At 37.0% G+C, this 10,434-nt stretch overlaps 1 pseudogene; it reads left to right on the top strand.

The window, feature by feature from the left end:
* Positions 1-2,966: 2,966 nt before the first annotated feature.
* LOC132302019 (small nucleolar RNA R71) lies at positions 2,967-3,065 on the top strand (annotated as a pseudogene).
* Positions 3,066-10,434: the final 7,369 nt, after the last annotated feature.

Genomic DNA, 10,434 nt, shown 5'->3' with positions numbered 1-10,434 from the left:
CGGAAGTGATGACCGGAGTCTCGCCGGAGACTTGTCAAAAAATGTAGAGGTTCGCCGGAGTTGGATTGAGTCTCCTCGGCCTAAATTGGCCAGAAAAGATGAGAATAGAAGAATCCGATAGAGATTAGAACTAGGAGAGGAAGGGGAAGCTTGGCCTTTGGCCAAGAGCTTTGCGCCGGTTTCAATAGAGGACGGCGGCGACTTGAGATCCTTGGGTTGTGGTGTTTACCGGAGAATAGGGAGAAAGATGGTGGGTTGGGTTGGGGTTAGTCTTCGCCGGAGTGAGAGAAATGAGATTTGAGAGAGAAGGAGTGATTAAAAGGGTTGTGAGATGAGAACTTAAGAGAGAAGAGAGGTTGTGTTATAGGGAGAGAGAAAAGAGAGGGAAGGCCGAGAGTTTAGAGAGAGAGAGAGAGAAAGAAAAGAAAGAAAAAGAAAAGAAAATGAAAGGGAAAAGGAAGAGAGAGAAAGAAGGAAAAATAAAAAAAATTAAGGTTTGGGGAAGGCCAACGGCCAAAGCAGTTTTCTCGGAATTTGAAAAAATGTAATCTCGATCGATCGAATGAGTCTTCGATTGATCGAACACTTACTTCGATTGATAAAAAGGTACTTCGATCGATCGAATGGAAGATGAATCAACTTGATTTTAAGTGCTTCGATCGATCAAAAGGTACTTCGATCGATTAAAAAAGTGAGAACCCAAGAGCAATTTTCAAGGCAAAATGGGCCTCTGCAGACTTCGATTGATCAAAGATGACACTGAAAGTGCAGGAAATGCATAAAACTGCCCGAAAACTTGAATGATCAACTCGAAACATAGCTAGACGACTCAAAAATAATAAAACAAGAATGAAGGATAAATAGGGATGGAAAACCCTATGAAGTACTAGTATTTAACGTCTCTAGTAAGATGTTGGGTAAAATTTTTTATTGGACATCCCCTTTTTAATGGTGTGAATTGAACTTGGAATCCCACTCAACAAATCATTCTCGAAGGAAATTGTTGGATTTGATTCAAGTGCACTAGATGGCTTTTAATCAAAGAAACTTTTGGGCTTCCATGCCCTTTCAACATTGGAATTCAAGATAACATCTTTTAAAATTCCATTCAAAGGAAAAACATTTGATTTTTCAACATAAGGAGCCAATTCATTTTTGTCAATTTTGCTTTCAAAACATTTTTTCACAACACAAATCTCTTCATGCTTGTCCATTACATTGGGGGTTTGATTAAAAATATTTAACTTCACCTTCATATGGCCAAATGAAATCTTCATTATCCCCGTCCTATAATTAATGTTGGAATTTGGCTTTTGGGATTGGGAACCAGTTCTGCGTCAATGACTACAAAATCAACCAGGAAGAAGAATTTGTCAATCTTAATCAAAACATCTTTAATTATACCCTGAGGCTTCTTAATGGATCGGTCGGCTAGTTGCAAAACTACCAACGTTGGTTTTAAATTGCCCAAGCCCAATTAGACATATATCGAATAGGGAAGAAGATTAACACTTGCCCCTAAATCCAAAAGAGTCCGATTAATAACATAGTCACCTATGGTGCAAGAAGTAGTGGGTGAACAGGGGTCTTTGAATTTGGGAAGAGTGTTGTGTTGTAAGATGGAGCTCACTTGCTTGGTAAGGACAACTTTCCTTAGTGCTTGGCTTTTGTTCTTTCTCTTTATAGTGCGTAGATCTTTTAAGAATTTGGCATAAGGTGAAATTTGTCGAATTGCATCCAAGAGAGGAATATTGATTTTAACTTGCCTAAACACATTAATGATTTCATTCACCATACTTTATTCCTTTTCAAGAGATGTGGATGCTTTCAAGGCACTCGGGAATGGAGCCTTTGGCTCAAAAGATTTTTCAAACATATTTTGTGAAGAATTCTCAATAACTTGGTCCTTTGCACTAAATGAAAGAGGAGTGGGATGTGAAACGGGACGGGTGTCAACACTAGGTTGCACCGGTTCACTCTCTTCATTAATTTCAACTTTGTTATCAATAACCCTCCTACTTTTCAAAGTGGTCACCGCATTTACATGTTTAAGTGTAGGAACTTCCGGATGGGAAGTGTTCTCCACTACAAATTGTTGCTTCGGTGGGGGATTGAGAGGCATCTTTCCTTTTTCTCTTGCATTCAAAGTGCTAACTATTTGCCCTACTTGGGTTTCTTGCTTGGCAATTGATTATGAGTGCGAGTGAAGTAATTAAGTGTTCGCCTTCAAAGTCCCTAAAGCCGATAGGACTTTCTCTTTAAAAGTGGGACTTCTTGAATGACTTTAAGAATATGATGGTTGATTTAGAAAATGAGAATTCGAAAATTGATTTCCATTTGAAGCTTGATAGGACGAATAATAGCTTTAAAAATTTTGGCTTTACAAATGGGGTGGAACATATTTCCCTTGAAAACCACCTTGGGGAGGGTTTGACCCTTCCCCTTGGCTTTCCCAAGAAAAATTGGGATGATTCCTCCACCCGGGGTTGTAATGATTGCCATAGGGATTATTCCCTTGATTCATAAATATGGCATTGACTTGTTCATGGTGTTCATTATGTTGATGTCCATGGGGACAATTGGAAGTAGTATGCAACACACTTGAACAAGTCATGCAAGATTCATTGGAATGATAATGATGAGGATTAGGGAAGGAAGACATTTGATGGGCCGAATTTTGATTGATAAAAAATTGATCAAACCTTTGAGTTAAAGACTTCATCTCGGCAACTATGTCATTAGAATTTTCCACTTAATATAAGCTTGAATTCTTTTTTCCTCCTACATTTCTACCATTTTTAGAAGATAGGGATCGGTGCATTGAGTTTTCACTCATGCTTTCATATAAACACCACATATCATCTTCATGCTTGTCTAAATACGAGCCACCCATTGAGGCATCAACCATGCCTTTGTGGGTGTCCGACAAACTTTCATAAAAATGTTGAACTATTTGCCACTTAGGAATGTTATGATGAGGACACTTCCTAAGAAAATCATTCAACCATTCCTATGCCTCATGTAACATTTCCCCATCCCTTTGTGAAAATTCGTGAATTGAAGTTCGCATGGCATTGGTTTTGGAAACGGGATAATACTTTCTCAAGAACTCTTGTTACATTTCTGCCTAAGAGGTTATAGAAAGAGGTCTCAAATTGTTAAACCAATATTTTGCCTTATCTTTTAGGGTGACTGAATAAATTTTAACCTTAAAACTTCTTCCGACATGTCTGTGTATTTTATGGAGGAACAAACCTCAAGAAATTCATCCAAATGCTTAAATGGTTCTTCATTAGTCAACCCAAAGTAATTTGGGAGCATTTGAATAGTTTGTGGCTTAATCTCATAATGATGTACTCTAAATTGAGGAAGACAAATGCATGTGAGCGCATTGTATTCATTAGGCACATAGTAATCTTTTAAAGCCTTGGGAGGATTTACAATTGGTGGCTCTATATGAGCTCCATTGTTAACTTGGACATTAGGTGGTGGAGGTGGTACAAAGAATGGCCTAGGCATTCCAATTGGAACTTGGCCTTGTGGTTATGGAGTAAAAGGTCTCAGCATGCCTAATAGAACTTGCATATTATCATATTGTTGTACATTAGGATGAAGAATGCCTTTTTGGTCTAGATGACAAAGATCTTCAATATGGTTGTCTATTGATGCAATGTATTCACTTGAATTACCCTTACCCCTTGGATTACACACAATTAACTTAAGATTAAGATTCAATGGAACAAGAGGAGGATTTCAAGACCTATGATCATGTAATGACCCAGTCATTTTCCATCATTTCATTTTTCTCAAATTTTACGAATAAATTTTTTTCATTTAATTTCCTTTTCCGAGCTCTGTTTCTCATCACTGGGTGTCATCTCGAGTGCTTAGAAATGGTTTCTGAGACTCTTTCGTTTGGATTGACAACTTCCTCTAAAGACCAAGTCATTTCCACATTTTCACTTTTCATCCTTTTCCCTATTTTGTCTTTTCCCCGTTCGCCCTTTTTGGCACAACCTCACTTTTCATGCTCGAAGTTGGTTTTTGACTTCACGTATCTTCATTCTAAGTGGTTTCCACGAAATACGTATCTTTACTTTTGTAGAAGAGTACTATTGTTGCTCCCAGTGTCCATAGGGGCATGGATGCACAGTTCTTTGGAAACTGTTTCTTTTCTTAGTGTGTTTTTCATAAATATCTTTTGAAGATATTTTATTTCAGGGGTTTTTAAGAAAATATCTTTTGGAAGATATTTTCATTCTAGGCCAATTTTGTAGTTAACCCTTTTTGTAGGGGCCATTGTGCAATTAATGAAAGTTATTGCGAAATACCTTATTTTGAGCCTAGTCCTTGTACAGGATTCATTTTCAATTTTCGTCGACCCATGAACTCTTAGAATTTCCTTCTGGTCATTTTTTTCCCAATTGCCGCCGAACTTGTTTGGGGCATATCTCTCTGCTCGGAACTCAGTTTTTGATGTCGTTTCTTCTGTTATTCATATTTTCTCATTTTGGTTCTTTTTCATACATGGCGTTTTTGCCGTTTGAGCACGTTTGCTCAAATTCCACTTCTTCGAACTAGGCGGGGCCCTTTTAGGGTTTTACTATAAATAGAATGTCTTAATGTGAAAAAATGACTTTTTCCATCATCTTCTTCCCTCTTTGGCCGACAGCCATGGAAGCTCCTTGGGTGGTACCTTTTCTTCTTCTCTTCCACTTTATTTCCTTTGTAAAAAGTCTTTCGCTTTAACGTTTATTGTAGGCCTCATCGTGCTCTACCTTTCCCCCTTATTAAAATCCATTTCTGACCATTTTTGAGTTCGGGTTTCAAGTTTGGGTTTGGATTTTCATGGTACCTCAAAGATTAAAGTTGTTCTTCTCGTTGTCCCCGGCATAAACCCACAGTATCGTCGAATTCAGAGCATTTTTCTTTCGGTGGGGAATTGAGATTTTCATCTCAAATTAAGGTAAGGGGTGTTATAGTTTATATTGTTGATGTATTGCAAGCTATTAATGATTATACAACTCATTTACATGTCTTTGTGTTAAATTTAGAGATTTTATTATTTATTTTTCTTATGTGAGATTTGATTTTCCCAGTTGGTTATAGCTTAGTTCAAAATTGTGGCATGCTATTATATTACACCTTAATATGATCATTGACATATATTAAATTGAGAGCATTTGGACAAGTATTGAAGCTTTTATTTAATATTTTTTGATGAGTGCTGAAAAGTGCGCATTTAAACCCCTTAAGCTTAGGTATTCTAGAACCTTTATCTATCTTATTTTCCCGCTTTAGATTGATTTTGTATTGTTTCCATTTTCAGGTACTTATCCCCAAAATAAGGTAACTCAGCTAAATAAGAGTATAATTGAAGCAATCTTGAGATGAATCAAAGAAAGGAGCAAAAGGAAACAAGTGGTGGAAATTCAACAAGTTCGATCGATCTCAGAAAATATTCGATCGATCGAAAGTTCATCGATCTCAGCATTTCAAGATGGATCCAAGCTCTTTTGTCCTTATCCAAAAATCCCACAAAGTTCGATCGATCCAACTTTCTTCCGATCGATCGAAAAGATTTCATCTTATCCAGTTGTACCACCCTACCTACCACATTTGTCTCTTTCCCAAAAATATGTTCAAAATATCTCAAATTTGTCTTTATCTAAAAAGGTGCCAACATAGAGGATCGATCCAACTTAAGTTCGATAGATCTCAGCCATGTTCGATCGATCTCACCGCAAGTTCGATCGATCGAACTTCCCAAAGTGCAAGAAAATCCAATTTGCAGCTCATTAAAAGTTGTCTTATAGCCAATCATTGGAATGAATATTGGTGTATGAGCCTAGCTGATTGGGGGTGATATTTAACCTACCTATATAAGGAATATGAGCCATTCTTGACATATAGAAGATACATACACTAGAAACATAATTTCCATATTCTTAGTGAGGAAGAAAAGAAAGGAGGAGGCTAGAGACACAAGCTTGGAGTTCTTCCATCAACCAAGAAGAGGAGCAATCTCTACCATAGAGTTAGCCCTTGAGGGTTGGAGGACACCATCCATGAGTGGCTAGACATTATCTTGGGGCTAGAGTTAGCCTTAAGCATGCTTTATACATCTTGATTTATGTATTTTTTAGGGGATTTGTATTGTGATAGATGTTTTGACATATTTATATACATAGATCTTGTTTATTCAATGATTTGTGTGGTTTAATACTTCCAATTGATCATTTCATTCTATCCATATGTCTATGTATGCTATAATAGATGTTCATATGTTTATCTCTATTTTTTGTGTTATTGATGCATCTCTATGTGTATTAATGCTATATATCTAGAGAGTGTCAAGACATAGTGCTTAATGGAATGTTCTTATGGCTTATTTGATGGTTCATACTCATTTCTTGATAGATTGTGCCTCTCCCTTAGTTTAATTAGTTTAATTTCATGTCATTAGCTTAATTGTAGTGTAGTTATAGTTTAGATGTTAAATGGGAGGACAATCCATGCTTGTTTTTGATGTTCTATACTTATGAAAACAAGTAACATATATTTCTAATTTTGTGATGTGTTTGGATTGTGAGCTTTAAGAAAGGATTAATGGCTTGGTTCGATATATTGTGCTATCCACCATGTTGCTTAGACAATATATGTGATGAGCGCTGAAAAGTGCGTATTTAAACCCCTTAAGCTTAGGTATTCTAATACCTTTATCTTACTTTATTGTTTTAGGTTGATTTCATGTTATTTCCATTTTCAGGCACTTATCCTGAAAATAAGCTAACTCAGCCAAATAAGAGAAAAAATGAAGCAATTCTGGGATGAATCAAAGAAAGGAGTCAAGTGGAAGCAAAAGGAAGAAAAAGGTGGAATTCAACATCTTCGATCGATCTTAGATCAAAGTTCGATCAATCCAACATGATCGATCTCAGCACTTCAAGATGGATCTGAGCCATGATGACATTTTCAGAGATCCCAAAAGTTCGATCGATCCAACATCATTCTTCGATCGATCGAACTACCTTGTCCTTATCTAAATGTTTGATCTTATCTAGTTATACCACCCTACCAACCATTGTTGTCCTTTTCCCAAAAATATCTTCAAAATATCTCAGATTTGTTTTTATTAAAAAAGGCGCCGCCATTGAGGATCGATCCATGTTCAGTTCGATAGATCTCAGCTATGTTCAATCGATCCAAGTCCAAGGTTCGATCGATCAAACTTCCTCCAGTGTGAAAAAGTTTAATTTCCTGCTCACAAACGCTTTCCTTTATCTAATCATTGGGGAATATTTTGTGCACGACCCCAGCTCATTTTGTATGTCACTTGACCTACCTATATATAGAATATGATACACTTTTTGAGGAGGATCCATGTATCACAATAGAGGTTATTCTTAGGGAGGAAGAAAGGAGGAGAAGGCTAGAGACGCAAGGATTGGAGAAGCATTACTATGAGTGGCTAGACATCCTCTTGGGGCTAGTTAGCCCCAAGCATGCTTTCTACATCTTGGTTTTGTGTATTATTGAGGGATTAGTGTTGTAATACATGTTTTGGCACTTATATATATATAGATCTTGTTTATTCAATGATTTATGTGGTTTAATGCTTCCAATTGATCATTTCATTCTATCCATATGTCTATGTATGCTAGAATAGATGTTCATGTGTTTGTCTCTATTTCTTGTGTTATTGATGCATGTCTATGTGTATTAATGCCATAGATCTAGAAATTGTCAAAACATAGTGCTTAATGGAATGCTCTTGTAATTTTCTTGATGGATTGTGCCTTTCTTTTAGTTTAATTAGTTTAATTTCATGTCATTAGCTTAATTATAGTGTAGTGGTAGTATAGTTGTTAGATGGGAGGACAATCCGTGATTGTTGTTTGATGTTCCATACTTTTGAATGCAAGTAACGTATGTCTCTAACCTTGTGGTGCATTTGGCTTGTGAGCTTAATGAAAGGATTAATGACTTGTTAGATATATTGTGCTTTTCATATGCTACTTAGCCAATATATACTTAATTGTTAGATATATTGTGCTTTTCACATGTTGCTTAGACAATATATATTTAATTGGTCATCCTTGCTAATTGAATCAACCAAACACACACACACACATCAATTTTGCAACACACATTTCCTTCATTAGTCACCTGTTAAGGGTGTAGAAAAGTATTGTTTGGTGGTGACCTCTAAACCCCAAGATCTCTCTCTCTTACTTTCTCTTTATTGCATTCAATTATTTAGTTTAATTTGCTCTCTAGTTTAATCAACCAACCAACTATTTGTTTGATCACTCGACCTACTAACCCTAATAGTGATTCCAGAAGTTAGTACGACAACTCAATCCCTTGGGACGATCCCTTCTCACCCATATTACATAGTATAGGTGTTAAGCGGTTTGTAAATTTAAATTATTGTGCCCACTTGACACTAATTTCCAAACTCAAAGTTTTATGCATTATTTTGTGTGATCACCGAGAAAGACACCATAGTTTTTGGCGCCGTTGCTGGGGTTAGGCAACGTTGCATTTGTGGAATTCATTAGGAATTAGTACTCTTTTGATCGTGTCTTTACTTTATTTTTATTTTTCTTTTGATTACTTATTGTGTTTATTCATCTTTGACAAGGTGCATTGAGTTGGAAAGTAAGCAAGCAAAGGAGCATTCAAGCAAAGGAGCTAAGCAAGCAAGGAAAAAATGCAAAAAATCTAAAAAAATTGCTAAGCTAAGCTAAATTTGGAGTTGAAGGGATAAAGGACCTTTGTGAGACGTTCTTTACTCAATCCTTAGTTAAATCATCGACCCGCGTGGAGGCTTGTTTTTAAATTCTTAGATAAATCGTGAGCCCGAGTGGAGGCATTCTTAATTGTTCTTTGTATCATTGTTCTTAAGGCATAAGAGTATGGGTTAAGTGTTTGTGGAGGAAGTTTCATTGAATTGTTGTGAAGTCAAAGTGTTTGTTCATTCATTGTGTTTGTGTGTTTTACATTGTGCATGCATGGTTGTAGATCACTAAGTCCAACTCTTGTCCCTCTTGATTTGCATCTTGAATCCGTAGTTAGAAATCCTAGGGGAAGAGGAAGTTCTAGTTCTACCCAATCCATTACATCAATGGAAGGCTATGATGAAGAGCATGTAGAGGACCCTAGTCACATAGACCAACAAGGTATCCTCCACCCCAATGTGCATCATGATAATATGCAAGTATCATTAGGCATGCCAAGGCCATATGTTCATCCATCATAACAACAAGGCCAAGTTCCATTGGGAATGCCAAGGCCAATCTATACTCCACCACCTCCCATCATTCAAGGCAACCAAGGTGCCCATGTTGCACCTCTAATTGCTAATCCTCCCCTTGTTTTACGAGATCACTATGTGCCTAATGAATATAATGCACCCACATGCATTCAATTGCCACCATTTAGAGCACATCACTATGAAATTAAGCCACAAACCATTCAAATGCTTCCTAATTATCATGGACTTCCAAGTGAAGAACCTTACAAGCATTTGGATGAGTTTCTTGAAGTATGTTCCACCATAAAATATACGGACATGCCGGAAGAGGTCTTAAGGCTTAAAATTTTTCCATTTACCCTTAAAGACAAGGTAAAATACTGGTTTAACAATCTTAGGTCTTTTCCAATCACTTCTTGGGCAGAAATACAGCAAGAGTTCTTGAAGAAGTACTATCCAGTTTCTAAGACCAAAGCCATGAGAACTTCCATTAGAGAATTCACACATGGGGATGGAGAAACATTTCATGAGGCATGGGAATGCTTTAATGAATTTCTTATGAAGTGTCCACATCATGACATGCCCAAATGGCAATTAGTTCAATATTTCTTTGAGAGCTTATCGGACAATTACAAAGGCATGGTTGATGCTCATATGGGTGGCTCTTACATTGATAGGCATGAGGATGGCGTGTGGCATCTTTATGAGAGCATGAGTGAAAATTCTTTGCATAAAACATTATCATCCAAGAATGGTAGAAATTCACAAGGTAGGAAGAGTGTTGGCTTACATCAAGTTGACCATTCAAATGAAATAGCCGCCGAAATGAAGTCTTTATCTCAAAAGTTTGATCAATTTTTGATTAACCAAAACTCGGTGAACCAAGTATCTTCCTTCCCTAACCATTCTCATCGTGCATCGAATGAATCATGTATGACTTGTTCTAGTGTTCTTCATTGTACTTCTCATTGTCGTCACGGACAAGTGCAAAATGAACCTAATGAACAAATCAATGCAGCTTTTGTGAACTAAGGGAACAATCCTTATGGTACTCAGTATAATCCAAGTTGGAGAAATCATCCGAACTTCTCTTAGAAAAACCAAGGAGAGGGCTCAAACCTTTCCCAAGGCAGTTTTCAAGGGAAGTACATTCCATCTCCACTTCAAGGCTAAGG

Source organism: Cornus florida, unplaced genomic scaffold (genome assembly GCF_030987335.1).
Source record: "Cornus florida cultivar Cherokee Brave unplaced genomic scaffold, ASM3098733v1 CherokeeBrave_3.0.0_Hap2_Chr03, whole genome shotgun sequence".
Taxonomy (NCBI): Eukaryota; Viridiplantae; Streptophyta; class Magnoliopsida; order Cornales; family Cornaceae; genus Cornus; species Cornus florida.
The sequence above is the reverse complement of the archived record's forward strand: the minus strand, read 5'-3'. Positions and strand labels throughout refer to the sequence as shown.